At 41.1% G+C, this 14,741-nt stretch overlaps 1 protein-coding gene across 1 annotated transcript in view; it reads right to left on the bottom strand.

Annotated features, from left to right (window-relative positions):
- The window catches only part of olf413 (DBH like monooxygenase olf413), a 176,068-nt gene extending 163,419 nt beyond the window's left edge, over positions 1 to 12,649 (bottom strand). Inside the window, exon 1 of the mRNA XM_069123677.1 lies at positions 12,436 to 12,649. The gene's annotated coding sequence lies outside the window, so the exon portion shown is untranslated. The remainder of the gene's footprint in view (positions 1 to 12,435) is intronic.
- Positions 12,650 to 14,741: the final 2,092 nt, after the last annotated feature.

Below are 14,741 nucleotides of genomic sequence, written 5' to 3'. Positions count from 1 at the left end.
CCATCGACCAGAAAACGCGTCGATCCGTTCAAGCCGCTCTTGATGGTGCGCCGAGTTTGGATCCCGCTCTGATCCAGCTAAATTCACGTTAACCCGACATCCGCGGCGAACGACTGTCGGCGAAACAGTTCGGCTAACAAGCGGAGATTTCACACGCGCCTGCACAGACAAACGTGTGAATCCCTAGGATCCTTGTAGCGTGTATTCAACGTCGTGGATTGGCCTCGGCTATCGTTCAATACCTATACGATACGATACCAGTTGTACGTTATTCGAACGTTAGTCGTTAGTTTGTTTCTTACGCCTATTATCTTTAAAACGAGCGGTAAATTATTAACATCAGTACGAAGAAATCGCACCAGGAAGGATCGTTTTAATTAAAATTTTCAGCGGAAGCCTTTCACAAAAGTGTCCAAATATACAAGTATTAAATTAGTATATAGAAGATTAAGCAAATAGAATATTATATTTACGTCTTTGTAGAATTAAAACGCTTTTAATATTAGTATTCTGCAATGTGATTATTAAAATATCGCATCACTGAAATGTTAAAAATGAAATATATTTTAAAAAGTGCAGAAGCCGGTAATCCTCTAGATTTAACAAGTTCCACGGAATAAAATTCGCAAAAATAATTATTGGCAAAAGGGTTTTGTATGTATGATATATTCAGCAACGTATACACAAATCCTTGTGCGCAGGAAAAGGACCTGAATCCTTTTCTACGTAACCAGAGTTAACCGTTGGCCACATGATCTACTCATTAGAAGACGGTTCTTCCCTGCTCGTCTGTAATATTCATCAACCGCTGAGAGGAAACGAAGGAAAGCGGCAGAGCGCCGGTTCGAGATTAAAATGGAGATCCATCTCGAAGAAACGGTCGACGGGAATATCGCTCTCAGCTGGATCTTAATTGTCCATGTAAACTGAGAAGTCAATGTCGTCGGCGAAATTGAAATTATTTCAATCGCGACGAATTAAAGTGACTTCGAGTGACGCGCATCCGCGCGGTATAAATTGCTAAATTTCTCATAACAGGTGGCATTATTAGAACTGAGATATTTCCTCGCAGAAATATAGTACACATATACAGAGCCAGTGATCCTTAAATTAATCTTCTCGTAATTCAAAGAAAAAAGAAAAACAAGAATACTCTGTTTAATACTTCATTCTCATTCAACAAAAACTAGCTAGATTTCCAGACACCATATCAGCAATTATGTACTAGCCCGCACGTGAAATAATTAATCCAAGTTTTCGATTAACAGAATGTAACGCGAAGTGTACTCATTAAATAGCAACGCGCCACACATGCAAACATTCCGCAGCGTCGAGAACGATACCGCGCGCGTATCGTTAAACAGAAAACGCAAAGGCTTCGTTAAAATCGCGCGATTTAAGAGCAGATAATTTGTGTCCGGCATGAAACGAGAAACTGAGGTAAAAGGAGAAAGGGGGCAAAGGATGGTGAAAAAGAGAAACAGGTGGAATAGAGAAAAAACACGTCGTACTCATTCCTGTCGCGATTATAAGCACGTTCACACGCGGATACAGGTCGTTGCGAAGCGTTATACGTTTATCCGCTCACGGCTCACCCCTTTGCTTCATTGAACTGCATACTTCGAATGCTTTCCATAACGAGCACCGTGCGACGAGAGTTCGACAAATTTATTTACTCGACTTGCGCGCCATTCCTTTCCCCTCCTACTTGCCCCTTGATCATTCTCTCTCTGTTCTTCCTGTTCGTGTCCAATTGGCGCGCGCGTACACGTTCCCTCTCAATTTGTATAGCGACGTTATTTATACGCGGGAACGCGATAAAGATAATTAAAAAGTAATGACTCAAATACCGAAACGAACGAGTATATTAGTGGGCCGGTTTTCGAGGACGCGGCTTTCATCCGTATCCGGATCAGCCTCGTTCCGCTGCCCGCTCCGTCGCTAATTGTGATTTAATTATTAATTCGTTTATAACAATACTAATAACAAAGTAATTGCGTCGTTAAACCGGACCGACACGCTAATTGCAATTAAAAATCAATTCGCGACGCACGGATTGCCAGTTCGCACCGACTCTTAATCGTGTTAAGAAATCGAGCCGCGGTTAACTGGTCACTGCCCCTCCATGTCTAGGTTATCTAGCATTCGACATATACTGTAACTTATGTGTATGTAGAGTCATGAAATGTAAATATAATTAAATCATACTGAAGCCCACATGTATTCGAACCGAACTCTACGAGATTAATTGTTTAGTTTTCAGAAAAGTTAAACGATTGTAGCGGCACTCGGCAACAAAACTTTCCAACGGTTTCGTCGGTACAAAGTATATCACCGAAGCGAAAGTGCCAACAGGCATAATGAACCATCGATATCCCTACGGTCCTTCCGCCGAATATTTCGAAGAAGGCATACGTGGCAACGGACGCCTAACGAACGCGTGCGTAGTGGGGATATTGAGAGGCGATAAAAAGAAACGAATCGGATCAAGAAAACAGTGAAGTTGTAACCGAGAAGTGAGAATTGTCAGTTGGAATCGAGGGTTGTACGAAAAGAGTCGAAAGCGAGAATTGTTAATAAATATACTGTTAAACACCGCTGAGTATTTCTTTGGCACCCTACCTCTCCTCACGATAATTATGAATTTGAAAATTTTTTAAAAATTCAATTGATTTCGCTCTTAAGAGCTGAATTATGTTCGTATTCTAATGTATATATTAGTTCTCAAAACAATAATTTTACGGTGAACATCGCAAACCTGTATATGTACATTAAAAGAAATTTTTTTGTCCTACTTACAAAAATCAAGTCAGTTAACGACTAAGAAATATACTTCATGTTTTTTCCCGTGAGACGTGTTTTCTTTCCGAATACACTCGATTAATAGGGGTACGGTATCTTTATCAGATAATCCGCCTCCTTACATAGTATGCCAAAGAAGCAGTACCTTCGCGACTTTATTTTAAAGTTTCCTCGTTAAGCTGGCCCGAACGAGCCACGATAGGGTTAGACGCGAAAGTTTTTCGCGAGGAGTGTAAGAAAATGCAGGGATGATCGATGTTTGCCTGCGCAGCCTGACAATTCGGAGTTACAAAAGCAGGGAAGCACTCGAATCCCTAAAGAAAATGCCCGTTGCACTCGAGAATCCATCGAGAGAACTCGAAGTCACGTCGAGAAGTGTGCAACAACTTGTTCTTGATGGCTTTAAGGGCTTCTTTCTTGACTCTCTCACTCTCTCTCTCTCTCTTTCGGACGGACCAGAAGATTTCCGAATTAGTATGCACTCATGAGAATAGCGCATGATTGCAACCACGTAAATGCATTCTCGAGAATGAACGAGCTCGTACAGTGGCTGCCTTCATTCGAGGAACAACAAACTGCACGGCTTTATTCTCTTCGTATAGAACGACCTTCCAACGAGAATTGGTCGATCAAGCTCGGATGACATTAAAAGGATGAATTGCTATTGTTCGTAAATCGTAAAAATAATAATAATGGTAATCGGCTTTTGTCGTATAAAGTAAAATTAGGTATAAACGATAATGAAATGAAAGAGAAAAGCAGAAATAGCGCAAATTGGGTATGTAATTAATAAACTTTGCACTTATACTATAAGAAACGAAATATATGTACACTTAAAATATGGCGCGAAGAAGTATCGTATTCTAGTTGTAAAAAGACTTGATTTTCAAATTATTCCATGTGTCAGAAGTGAAAAATCGACAAAGTTAAACAGCAATCACAGCGGAATAAATGCGGTTAATTGTTCAAAAGCTCATGGCGATAGGCGAGCACGATAAAAGTGGAACGCTGTTCGACTAAAAGAAAAAGTACTATCTTCACAAAAGCATCTGCGTTTCCTGAGGATGGTCGAGCGAATGAAGGGTATAAATGACGGACAATTTAATATTTTACCCCTTGGTGGCGCAGCCCACCGCCTGTTATCTCCCTGCATACTACTTCGGAGCCGGATGAGAGCAGATAGGGTGACACAGCGTTCGGTGTTGTTCCGTGTGCAAAGCAACCAGCGAGATGACTATAAATACACACCAGAAGCGGTATAATATAATTATATACGTGATATATGATGCCACTCGTCCATTTCTTAGCTGTAGCATTTGTCATCTAACGCAGATGACACGACCGATCTGTTAGCTTTACGGTTTACACGTGCCAGAACACTTAGCTTTGTGTTTCCTTTAATAAAAAATAAAATCGTTATTAGAATATTCCGAAAATTAAAACGAAACGTATTAGGCGCAGAGTGAGAATGTCAATAGTTGCAGGTTAACTTGAAGCTGTGGTTTTTCGGGCTTTTCGTGAATAAACATTTCACGCGCAAACACGCGGCAGCCAACACGGGGAAAATGAATGAAATTTGAAAAGCCGGTTCGTTGACCCCAATACGTGCATATCGACTTTTTAATTTCATGACATTGCAACGGTCGCACGGTCTATTTTGCGAGAATACGGATCGATCTTTATTCAAGAAGCAAAACCACGAATGGCTCCGTGAATGAAAACTCGGCTCGACACAACGACCATGTCTTTTTTTTCTTCCTCTCTCTTTTTTTGTTTTCTCCCCATCTCTTCTGTTTCGTCCACTTGTCCGACCGAAAAATGGAGGGTGTTACATCGACATCGGGATCGATTGCTCCCTCGCGCCACGATATACCGATATTCAATTAATCATTTTAGTTCATACCGTGAGGTTTCGGCATGCGACAAAAGCGTGAATCGATGGACATCGGCGAAGCGTAACGGAACGGGCCAGACAATACGTTTTCCATCGATGAAATTTCTCCGAACAAAAGCTAACACGCTCTTTTTTCAGCCAGAGCCGCGCAATTTCAATTTCAAATTAGCAAGTCAAAGGGGTCCGTCTAGTTTTCATATGTCCCTGTCATCGGCCAACACGATGGCACAATTAATTATCGCGCAGCGAAATCGCCCGATTTCAAACGCGTTCACACGATTTTTCTTTTATCGATACGCGCAGGGCGAAACAATGCGAATTTACAATCCTGCGCAAACACGATGTCTCGATACTACGGACCGTTGTTCTACGGAAAAATGAACAGCCAACTCTCATAGCTTTACCAGTGTTTTTGACTTAGCGAAACGGGGAGGGCACACTGCCGATATTTGTTGAAAAAAATTGGAACAAAAGCAAGGAATGGTGCACAAGAGCGCGTTGCTTTTCTATCGGAAATACGAAATGAATGGTATCGGAGGTATACGTTGGTGAATAAATCGTGCGCCATAATTACGTGTGAAAAGCGAAAACATCGAATGACTCATACGACCGACACGAAATTAGCAAGTCAAAGCGATGCTTTTCGTCGTCTTTCGACTCTTTGCCCTTCCTCCTTCCTAATTCTCGCGGATAATGTATACCTCTGTTGCGACGAAATCATGGTTTTCAGGGCGCAGCTTAATCTCGTCGCCCTTCCCAAATTACCGGGTTCTGTCCATCGCAACCGCTCGCGACTCTCCATCGTCGTAATTTGTAAGTGCGCCTTTGGTCCCACTACTCCCTTCCCTCGGACCCTGTTCCCTGTCTCTCGATGTTAGCTCTCTCTCTCTCTCTCTCTTTCTCTCTCTCTCTCCCTCTCCCTCTCTCTCTCTCTCTCTCTCTCCCTCAATGTACTCTCCGCTGCCATCCGTATCTTTGACATTTCCATGACGAAATTACAGATCAGCCTCCTGCGCTGGGAATTTCGTTTTCTCTCCATTAGTATTCTTTTCAACTATCATTAGGACGGTGCCTATTACGACCCTGGATGGAATTTAAAGGCAATTAACACGCGTCACAGGGAATGCGATAAGGCGATGTAGGCGTATGTCTGCCTCTCCAGAACGTTTCTTCTGTTCGACTACCATCTACCGTCGTACAATAAGCTGTACGTGCCTCGATATTCCTATTTGAAGTTCATTGCAATGTTTCGTGTGACGATCAAGCATATATTTCATGTTTCACATCAATTTCTTGCATGATATGTTTTAAATTCGTTTTTAAAGATCATCATAAAATCATAGTTATCATAAACGTAATTTAAGAAAATAAGTTGAGGAGTCGAGTCGTAATCATTGATATATTGGAAGATTCTATGAATTGGTATAGTTAGTAAAAAAAAAAAACGTTATCTAACATCAAATGCTTTTGAATCCTACGGCAGAGAGTCTGAAATTTCCTTCATTTCTCGAACTCGAGATCCTCTAATTATTTTGGCCACTTTTCGAGTTGGCAGAACACATCAGTTGGAATGGAAGTTTTAATAAACGTATATCTGCTGCCTCGTTTGCAACTGTTTCACTGATACTTTTTCGATGAAACGCGTAAAATGAATTTTTCTGAACTTTATTTGCTAATTTCACGTTCGTATATCGCATGACATAGATAGAAACATCAAACCAAGTCAACATTGAAGAATTTATACATTAACAGAATATTGTAATATCACACACAATAAATAAAGGATCACAAGTCGGATTCCAAACGAAGAAACAGACTCGAGACGATCTCTGTAATTCGGTTGCGTACTTTAACGAGACAGTGAAACGAAGTTTACTTTGCATTAAGATAATTACCAGAGTGCAACGAACTGTCAATGTTACGCCTACAGATCAAATTAATTGGAATTAGCCGAGACGTTAATCACACCGCTGACGAGTTGCTTTGCGCTTCCATTGCAAACCTAACCAGCATGAAAATTCACATTAACGTAGAAAAAGAAACTTAAATATATATATATCGAATAAAAGCAAATATAGGGTATGGGTATGCATGCAGTTATACATTCAATTATACTCTGACACGCCAATGCTTGGAATAACAATGGTGCCAAGTATGGTAATACGAGGGCACACGTTGTAAACGCGTACCAACGACGATACGAACGGAAACACGGATAAAATGCGTGATTTGCTCGCTCTCTTGAGGGAAAAGGAGACGTTCGTGCCGCTTGAAAAAGGGAAGAGCTCACGCTATAGAATTAGCATATGTTACGCTCACGGCAGGACACCTCCGTCTCCGAATTCGATGCTGCATGTTTTCTGTTTAAATCATCGTACTTCTTTACAAGTATCATTTTTTATTATGATAACTTATTTATTTTTTTTCTTTTGTTTTTCTCTCCTTCCTTTTTTTTCTGTATGAGTTTTGTATTACTGAAAAATTTTTCGAATTAATTCTACAAATACATACATGCCTATGATGACTACAGTAAAAAAATTCTCAAGATGTTGATACAGGAGTAGTCGTCGTAAAAATAAAGTTAAGCTTGGTTCTAAAATTAAAGTATGCGGACGTTAAAGCGTCAAAGTACACGCTATTCCAGAATCTTATTAATCCTTAAATTTATGTCGCCTTCGAGAGAGCACAAGTCGAGGGCAGTTCTGCATTTTGTCACACACTTGTGAGATCTACCGCATTGAAACGCAATAAACTAGGACTTGAGCTCTTGGCTCTGCCGAGTGACAAGCATTATTTGGGAAGGTTTAATATTTAAAAAGGATCTCGTAGATCAAGCTTGGTCAAAGAAAACTATATCAACTCATACGAGATCTTCTCTCGCAATTTTAATTCGACATGGACACTTATAAATAAATGAAATTGTTACAAAATGTAGGTGAAATTTCAAAGTGAAAGGGGAATGAACGGTTAATATTTAACAGAAAGAAAAGATATCCATACAGGAACTTGTAATTCAGTGTTAGAAAAGGAGAGAAACGCAACGCCCGTTTCATGCATTAATACCGGACTCTTAATTTATTAGCCGCATAAAATAAGTCAGATCAATACGAGGCGCGAAATCTACGCGGGAAATATACGAGATCGTATCGCGCGGCTCGCAAAACGAGAATTCGCGTGAGCCAACCGTTCGTAGGGTGATAGAGGGGGAGAAAGAGAGAGAGAGAGAGAGAGAGAGAGAGTGCGAGGGAAAGGAGCGGTTCTGCACAACCGATATCGACCTTTAACGTCGCCTTATCTGTTTCTACGATTTAGACGGCGACCTAACGATTCAACTCCTTCGAGGCCCACATGGTACGTGTTTAACGTCATTATCGAGTCACTGTTGAATACGCAGGATCGCGATAACTACCGAAGGAAATGAAGATCGCAATATAGTCCGACTATAGCGAAGGAGATAATCGTTGCAAACGATGAAAAGACAAATGACAAATAATCGGTGCGAAGTAAGTAGAAATTAAATCAGTTCTCCATTTGAATTCTTCCAAACAACGTGAAGTTCAACGTGACCGCGATACCATGCAGAAAATATCAGCATTCATTCAAGTTATATTCTGCGAAAGCAAAATTCTGAACTAAACTGCCAAGCTTGCGATTCTACCGAATTACACAAAGACGAAAGGATAGAGAAGAAAAGGGAAGAGAAAATTATATTTGACAGTAGCTGGAGTCAAGAAATAACACGCAACACGCAGGGAGCCGTTCTCGCGTGATTTCTATGCAGATGCGACAAGCAGAAAGCACGCGCTGCTGTGTTGGCCGCAGGAAAGAAAGGATAGTTGGATGCGAGAAAGGAAGCGAGTATAAGAGATGGAAACGCAAACGGTCTCGCACTTCAGACAAACGAAGACCTTCGGTAGAGGGGCTTAAAGGAGATAGCCGGTAAAGATCGTGACACAGGACAAGCGAATAATGTATAGCAGTGGTGGCGCTATCCGCCTGCACCATCTCCGGTCTTCGTGGCGCTTTCGCCTCTCGTGCGACAATCTTTTCTCACTTTGCGAAGAAGCCATCCCTCAACTTATGGAAATTTTCTTTACGCCTTGGCCCGAAACTTTCGAACTGCCGCTGTTGCTGATGTGATGTTGCGACGGCTAACGACGATGTTGCTCGGCCTGCTACACACGACTAACCGACGAAACCGTATACGTATTCTATATCAAAACACGGAGATAGACGAAGTCGACGCGCAGACGAAGACGAGGCCGATGTGGTAGTTCTTTTCCTTCGCAATCTCTCATTTCTTGTGCTGCTAGGGGGCTTAGGCGTGACGTAACAGGATGTAAGACGCAAATGATACGGAAGACATTTGTGCTCGATCCTTCGCGGAGCCAAATAGTTCTATAGTTTCAAAGTGATTTGTCAAAAATATTCGGAGAAGTCGTTTAGAATAACAGTCCAAAAACGCCGAGTCATTTGTAATAGAACCGGCTATTTAGAGAACGTGGCTAATTGTAGGGTACCCGTGGAGTAGTTCATGTGAATTTCATCAGCCAATCGTACAAGTAATGTCACACTACCATCGCTAGCAATTAATTACGAGAGTTTAATTATCGATACATTAATGGCCATCGTTAGAATAGCCCATTGCAGAACTTGTCAAAATCGTAATGCATTTTAATTATGTACAACCTTTGTCAAATATGTAACTAATTATTTACACATTTACTTAAAAAACTATCAATAATCTAAATACAATTCGATCGAATATTCTGCTATGCTAAATTAAGATTTATCTTCAGCTTCGAAAAATAACAAAAGCTCGTGAAAAATTTCTTACTCGTTAAAATAGAAATGGTTTCTCAGTCTGTTAAGCGAGCGAAGTCAGATTTCTCGTTCTTTAAAATCATCGTACTCTTCTGATTTCCTGTAATTTCGGCCAACACGTTTGCATTCATAGCATTTTCGATGCAAAATGTTGGGAGGAGAGAAAAAGCAGAGCGGGGATAAAGGTGTGAGTGGAAACATATTGCACGAAGAAAAAAGAATTGATATCAACGGGGACCCGGTGTTGCGCGCAACACACTTTGAACAAAGAATAAAAAAACTTTCTCTCCTTTGAATCGTTTGGCTCGAAATTAATGGGACGTTGTGGAAAAAAAGACGAAAGCCTAGAGGGCACTAGCGTTATACACTATCCGGAGAACCGTCGGCGATAAACGTAATTCCTCAAACTCGAAATTAATGTTTTCGGACGCATTAGAATTCAACCCGATCTCTCTCTTTTTCCGCGGACGTGGCGAATAAAAATCTCATTTCCTTCGTAAAGTAATATATCTCTCTTTTATACGCGTTGCCACATGTATCACGTAACCATCAAGATTACAGCATAAAAACGTACTGCCGGTGTGCTTTTATTTCTCATCATTTCCGTGTCGTATTTTTTATCGTCACCATCGCCATCGTCCTCCATCGGCACAGATACGGCCGAAGATGGTCTCCCGAAGATTTAGAGACATTCAGGATATGGCGGGCGAACGGGAGAAGGACTTTTCCTAACCTAACGGTGGACCTTGAGCAAAGAGTTTCATTCAAACTTTTCTTATTTCCGACTCAGCTCCGTTACACGACAATGCTCTTAAATTCTCTGTCTTGCACAATGGATACAGCCATTATACTTCGGGCTCTTCATAAGAACTATTTAACTGGTCCTGTAGAAATTAGGTCATTCATCATCATCGGTTTTGAACGAACCAAGCGATGTATAAATCGTGTCCACGATGCTCTATTATGAATTTTAGAAAATCTCTTTCAGTTATGGAATATCATTAGGATTTTCTAACGTACTTCAAAATTGTTAAGTATCATACATGATTATATATTACCGAATAGTTTCCGAAACACTTGTAATTTTACGTTTGAATCGATACCTGTATTTTATCATATTATTGTAGTTTCAAATTCAAAGTATAATTTAGTTGATGAACTGGCATAGTCAACCGCATCGCCTGAAAGATACATTTTTAGTCTCGCAACTGTTTGTTTGACCTTGGTGTCTGTTTCAAATTTCAGAGCCGAACTGAGAAAAGAACATAGGCGTTTGGCGATCCAGGCACATAAGGAAGACACATCGCAAGTGGTGTAATGTTAAATGCGAAATATTCTGTTTTCTTTTATATTTTATATTCTCTTCTAATAAGTATATTTACATTTATGTTGCTAGATAACGATCGCTCTTTTCCTATAGATCCTATCTTATCCTACAGTATTATATTATCATCTTTGTAATTATGATATGCATCATTTCTATAGCTTCATTCTATATAACTTCGAAATGTAATTCGCCACATTCGTTAGAATAAAATTATAGGTCGATGCATTATCAGTTTCCAAAAATTTAAAACGAATTGATAAGAGAAACGGAAAAGTTTGTAATTCATCATATCTATTCCGAGTTCTCAAAAATTCTGTCGAAAAGCCGAACCATAGTTGTGTTTTTAAAAGTTTTCTAACCTCGATTACTCCGAAATTTCGTCCTGCCTCTACTCCGCTGCACAAAGTGAAACTCGAGCATTTTCCACGGTATCAAGATAAACATTCGTGGACACAGTCGTTGCTTAGGAGCAGCTTGATTGTGAAAATTCGAATTGCAAAAAGCCAGGGAATATTGCAGTCGAACTGGGTTCTGACGATATATTGCGTACGCAACCAAAAGCGACATACACGCAAATTAAGCATTCAGCCTAGTGAATAGTAAATTCCCCGGTAACGAACGCTCAAACTCTTGGCGACCAAAGAAAAGTGGATACTATTTCAACTGAAAATTTTAAAGCAGAAAAAGTAAGGATTAAGCGTAAAACAAAACTAATTTGTAACGAATTCTTTCTGTATCTTTTTCTTTCTTTCACCATCTCGTTCGAATAAACGCAATCTCTCTGATCTTAAACAACGTCTGATATTTATACAGTATTAATTTTGTAAAAGAATAAGAATAACTATGTTAACGAAAAGGAGTATACGAATCATTGAAGGACGTCAACGGACATAAATATTGAACGAGTAAGCCGATAAAACATTGTGTGACAAGTTGATGAAAGGAGACAAGATCGATCTCTTCCGGCTTTCTATTATCGGATAAAACGGAACAAATTGTAATTCGTACTCACGTTACGTTCGTCATAAGCGATAACGAGCCCCATCTACGAACGAGCACGTTTCCATCCGTCAAGACTGGCGACATCGCCAGCCATCAGGGAAAATTCGATCGAGACTACTCGATCCGCGATCCTGTTGCGATAACTCGAAGTTGGCGATCACCGCGGGGTAGCCATCTTTTTTTTTTTGGCGCGTAAACGTCAGTCGCGCAGCATGCGATCCTATCTACGATGTGGCTCGGTCAAAGCACGAGAAGGAGACGATCAGGTAAAGTGCACAAGATAAAAGGAAGCACGAAAAAGTAGGATGGGACCTATCTCGACGAGTCGCGCGTCTTCTATTCCGGAGCAGATCGAGGGGTCATCGTATTCGTAAGTGGACGACCGATCAACGTCGATGTCGTCAAAGAGATTTCTTTGTGAGAATCTCTCGAACTCCTTCTATGGCGTACAAATCTTATCAATCGGAAAGTCGAGTAAAGTTAGACGCAAGTATGCCTAATTCACGATCGTACGTAGAAAAAACAAGGGAAGACAAATAAAGAAGAAATAGATAGAGAATAAAAGATAATAACAGATAAAACTTACCACTCGGCGAATGAAGTGCCTTGAAGTTGCTGCCAGTTTTAATAGTCGGTGAGCTCCTCAGCTGAAGAAGTACAAGTGGCAAAAAAAATCTTAGCGAGCTATCTTGGCCGTTAAAAAAAAGGTAGGGTAAAAAGATAACTTCTTCCTTTTTCCACTTTTCGCCCTGTTTACACACTTCCGTCACTCTCACTCACTGAATCACGGTTTAGAGTCCTTCGAGTGTGGTCCAAGTTTTTCACCGTTTATACCCGATGCGACGATCAACGACAACTGCGGCAGCTACGATAACTAACAAGAACACCGCGAACGTTCGTCCCGCAGTTTACAGTATGAAATCGTCGACTGGTTCTCTGCTACTGTTTCAAGAAGACCTCCGGTCTTTGTTTGTTTATGCCGCGTATACGTGTACGTTTCGAAGCAAAAACTCCCTTGGTAAGTACATCCAGACACGATAGTTTTGTATATGTTGTCACGGTTATATTATTTTACTGACGAGGTTTACTGGTTAGGAATATTTGGAAAGTACGATGTGGTCACACGCGATTAACGAAGTGTAAGCCATTTATACAGTATGATTCGACAGTTTCATTCACTACAAGGAATATCGTTATTTTCGTTCGATACTTCCCTTCGAAATTAACACGTTGTCGTTCACAGTATGGAACTATGGAGGTTGCAAAGTTTTCACCGCCTCCGATAACTATCATAGGAATATACAACCCGAAACAGCATGCAGGGCAACCGTACGGTACGGCGCTCGCCTGTAAACTGAACACCCGTCGCGACCTGAGGCCGGGACTCGACTGGTTTCTGCTAGGGAATCTCCCCACTCCCCGGCTCTCTTCTCGCGCGACCCTAGGCACACCAACCCCTTGTCCAGCTTTCTCTCTTTCTCTCTGTCCCTCCCTTACTCCTCTCTCACCCTCATACCCCTCGTCGTCCTTTTGCCCTTACTCTCACCCTACCACGCTTCATTTCTTTTTCTCTCTCCATCTATCCTTTTCCTCGCTATTCCACGTTCCAACTGCCTAACGCCGACCCTTCACGTACGACCGAACGACCACCCGTTTCTTCGGTGTATACCCTCACCCTCGTACCTCTTTCTCGATACTTCTTTTTCTCTCTTTTCGCTTTCTTTTTTTCTCCTTCTTCACTGCATCTTTCTTTTCTCGTCCATCTTGCGTTCTCACTTTTTCCCGACACCGCGTCTTAGGTGCACTCTTTCCAAGGACTTTCCGGATCTCGTTCCCGTCAGCCGCCGCTCTTTCAGAAATATTTCGGCGCTAGTACACGCGCGCATGTACACCCTCGCACCCGATTCGACTCGACCCGACTCGCTTCGACTCCGCTTTTCGAACGAACAGCAAGAAAGTACCCCGGCCAATCCCGTGGCACATGCTCGCCACTTCGAGTCCTTCCATTCTTCTAGAATAAGAAAAAGAAAGGGGGAGTAAGAGAGCGGAAGGGGTTACAGGAAGCGAAGGGTGAGGGTAAGGAAACGATGGGTGGGGAGATCTTTTTATCATACTCGCGAAGGATGGATTTCTCGCTGGCAAGTGCACCAAAGTGTTTTGACCCTTCGTGTTTGGGGTCAGAACGATGGCCCTTTTAAGGATACGATGGCTTACATAGCACGATGCTCGAGATCCAAATACCGAGTGGCTCCTCGAAGACCGTTTCGTTTCATTTAAAACTCGAGCGTGAGAGGGACGAAATAGTAAACGACGAAAGCTGTCGACGAACTCCGATTAAAAACGTAAAATTTCATGAATTACGAAGACACTTTTTGCTCCCATCGAAACAGTGTTCGCTTTTCGTATGAGTGATACATTTGGAAAGTATAATTAGCGTTTGACAAAACTGTGTTTCAATTTGCGTGACGCGGCTTTAAATCGACGAAATAAAATTCGCCCGATGCGTTATACATTAGCGCCCGTACGTTTTTTTTCTTTTTGGTAATATCCTTATATTTTTTTAGTAAAGCGTTAATTAAAGTTTGACACTACGACTAGTAAAATAATTTCATTTGCGATATTTATAATATTTGTGCTTCAAATTTTTACGCGTCCTTAAATTTGATACGAATATAAAATATTAAACTTCGCATTTTACCGAGTTTCGTATGGTACGGTCAAAGATAAAACGATCTCTACATGTACAAACGGAAAATTACGCGCAGGGAAAGGGGGGAAAAAGGAATACGAATACTGAAAAGTGTCTTTTTAACCGTACTATCTGAATATTAAATTTTAATAGTACAAGTTTGCATAAAAGTACAAATTCGACGAAAAAGCTTTATGAATTCC

Source organism: Bombus flavifrons, chromosome 11 (genome assembly GCF_040668555.2).
Source record: "Bombus flavifrons isolate JBK064 chromosome 11, iyBomFlav1_principal, whole genome shotgun sequence".
Lineage (NCBI taxonomy): Eukaryota > Metazoa > Arthropoda > Insecta > Hymenoptera > Apidae > Bombus > Bombus flavifrons.
The sequence above is the reverse complement of the archived record's forward strand: the minus strand, read 5'-3'. Positions and strand labels throughout refer to the sequence as shown.